This window comes from Anas acuta, chromosome 2 (genome assembly GCF_963932015.1).
Source record: "Anas acuta chromosome 2, bAnaAcu1.1, whole genome shotgun sequence".
Taxonomy (NCBI): Eukaryota; Metazoa; Chordata; class Aves; order Anseriformes; family Anatidae; genus Anas; species Anas acuta.
The window spans coordinates 152,494,473-152,497,660 of record NC_088980.1 but is presented as its reverse complement, the minus strand read 5'-3'; the positions used below and the strand labels follow the sequence as shown (position 1 = coordinate 152,497,660).

Sequence of the window (3,188 nt, the reverse complement as noted above, 5' to 3'; positions counted from 1 at the left end):
CCCTGGCCCAAGCAGGGACTTGAGCAGGTTGCTCAGGACCATGTCTAGGCAACTTTTGAAGATCTCTGGAGTGGGAGATTCCACAACTTCTCTGGGCAACCTGTGCCAGTGCTCCATCACTCACACAGTAAGGGTGTTCAGGATGTTTACTAACATTATGTGGACCTCTTGTTACATGAAATTCTTGTGTTACAGCTTGTACCCATTGCCTCTTGCCCTGGCACTGGGCACCACTGAAAAGCGTCTAGCTCAATCTTCTTTGCAACCCCCCTCCAGGTATTACCCTACAGGTACTTGTAAACATTCATAAGATTTCTTCTGAGCCTTCTGTCCTCCAGGTAGAAGAGTCCCAGGCTCTCTCTCTGCCTCTCCTCCTAGGAGAGGTGCTCCAGTCCCTTACTCCTCTTGGTGGCCCTTTGCTAGTCTTTCCAGTACATGCACATCTTTCTTCTAGTGGCATGGCCAGAAATGAAACCTCAAAATCTTCCAGGAAAAGCATTGCTGAAGCCCGGGATTGAACCAGGGACCTTTAGATCTTCAGTCTAACGCTCTCCCAGCTGAGCTACTCCAGCTCTGCCAGTGTGTGACCACTCCCCCCTCTGATGGAACATCAAGCCCTTTGAGACCTTCCCCATTCAGACTGCTTCTGTGGACAGTTCACTCCTGTCCTGCTGTCAGGCAGAACACTACAGGTGGAAGAATCATAGAATAATATAATCATTAGTGTTAGAAAAGACCTCCAAGATCATCTGGTCCAACCATCACCCTACCACCAGTATCACCCACTAAACCATGTCCCTAAGCACCACGTCCAACCTTTCCTTGAACACCCCCTGGGATGGTGACACCACCACCGCCCTGGGCAACCTGTCCCAGTGCCTGACTGCTCTTTCTGAGAATAAATGTCTCCTCATTTCTAACCTGAGCCTCCCCTGGCGCAACTTGAGGCCATTCCCTCTAGTGCTATCTCTAGTTACCTGTGAGAAGAGGCTGACCTCCAGCTCCCCACACCTACCTTTCAGGTAGTTGTAGAGAGCAATAAGGTCTCCCCTGAGCCTCCTATTCTCCAGACTAAAAAACCTCATTCTGTCCCATTGAAATCAGTGACAGTCAGCCCACAAGGAGGGTGTCTGTTACAAGTCTGCACACACCAGTCTGCAGCTGATTCTTCAAACATGACTATCAACCTTACCACAATTTCCCAGAAAAAGACAGAAAGACAGAAAGACAGAAAGACAGAAAGACAGAAAGAAAGAAAGAAAGAAAGAAAGAAGGAAAGAAAGAAAGAAAGAAGGAAAGAAGGCTTTAAGTTAGTATGTTTTAATTGCCAAGTGAAAATATGTGAAAACTGGTAAGATAGCAAGGGGGCATTCTGAAAGCAGAAAGAAAACATTTGAAGTCTGGAAGAGATTCACATTGGAAGAAGTTCACCTTGATGGTTTTGGAAAAGGAAGAAATTTTCCTCCAAATTTTTAAGGGGTTTAAAACACTGGTAGTGTCCTGAATTCTATTTTAATTGTTTTTGTTATTGTTTGTTTGTTTGTTTGTTTCATGTTTCCACAGTATAGTCTAATTCTTATAGATTCCTGCTCTGATGAATCTTTTTGTCCTGAGTGTATGTGGCACAAATACATTTTTGAGGATTTTTCATCACACATCCAGAACATAGTTGTCAATGACACTGAATGATATAGCAGTCCCATATTCGTATTGTTTTTGAAAGGCAAGGTTAAATGAGGCGAGAAAAATGGAAAGGGAAGGGAAAGGAAGGGAAGGGTTAAAGCGAAACAAAGGGAAGGGAAGGGAAGGGAAGGGAAGGGAAGGGAAGGGAAGGGAAGGGAAGGGAAGGGAAGGGAAGGGAAGGGAAGGGAAGGGAAGGGAAGGGAAGGGAAGGGAAGGGAAGGGAAGGGAAGGGAAGGGAAGGGAAGGGAAGGGAAGGGAAGGGAAGGGAAGGGAAGGGAGAGTTACCCTTCTCCCAATTCTGAAGCCTAAAGTCTGCTAGGTAGAGCAAAACTTTCTTGGTAGAGTCAGATTGGTGTTACACCAAAAAGAGTAGCTCTATTTGCTGAAATTAAAAGACTGCAACATTTAACTTGTCCTTTTCATGCTTACCTAGAAAACCCCCTTGTCATAAAAAGTCCCCTTGAAAATGGAAAGGAATTGACTGCATTGGTCAGAAGGAATTGAATGCAAGGTCAGAAGCCTTGGTCAAATACCATATTAAAACTGTTTTTCTGTTTTCAAAAGCTATTATTTAGTCACCGATTTTATATTTAAGATCTTCAGTTCCAAGAAGTCCCTGGTTGCAAATCTACTACTATTGATGGTAGTGGGAAAGGACTCTTCATTCCCACTTACTTAGAATGGGTTTAAGTTTTAATCAGAGAGGCATCCTGAGGATGAATTTGTCCCTGGGTAGCCACAGCGTTGGAGAATATTAGCTAAAATCCTGGAAAGAAAAAAGAGAGTGAGAATTTTGCTGGCAAATGTGCTGGCACCTTCATTCCTCCTACTTACACTCACACTATGCTAAGAGTTGCATGAAAATCTTAGCTTGAACTCTCTCATTACCCCTCCAATTTAAATGTTTTGAAAGATCCAGTTCATCAACCCAAAATGCAATCAGCTCAGCAAGATAAGTGAACACAACAGAGAAATCTATACCAGTTGCTATGCAAGGAAGAAACACTGAGATTGATTCATTAGTCTGTCATTCTTTTCCTAACCTGCTCAGTCAGAAACCACATCCTGTTGAAAGTTTAAGGGACTTCCTGATAACTTAATCAAAATATGGAAGCATTCCTTCCTGTCAGCATGCTTAGCACTATATTTTCCTATTTGTTTCAAGTTTTTCTTGTACAAATCACCCATTCAAATTCTAGTGATGTTGGAAACAGAGACATTAAATCATTTACAGCTGGCCAGAAACTGTTTTTAAGATTTTCTTCTTTCTGGTAAACAAACAAAAAAGGAGGAATAGAAAAGAAAGAAAAAGATGGAGAGAAAGAAAGAAAGAAAGAAAGAAAGAAAGAAAGAAAGAAAGAAAGAAAGAAAGAAAGAAAGAAAGAAAGAAAGAAAGAAAGAGAAAGAAAGAAAGAAAGAAAGAAAGAAAGAAAGAAAGAAAGAAAGAAAGAAAGAAAGAAAGAAAGAAAGAAAGAAAGAAAGAAAGAAAAAGAAATTAAACCAGC

At 41.9% G+C, this 3,188-nt stretch overlaps 1 non-coding gene across 1 annotated transcript; it reads right to left on the bottom strand.

Moving 5' to 3' along the window:
* Positions 1-499: 499 nt before the first annotated feature.
* TRNAF-GAA (transfer RNA phenylalanine (anticodon GAA)) lies at positions 500-572 on the bottom strand. Its single transcript has one exon. It is a non-coding gene; the product is annotated as a tRNA-Phe (tRNA).
* Positions 573-3,188: the final 2,616 nt, after the last annotated feature.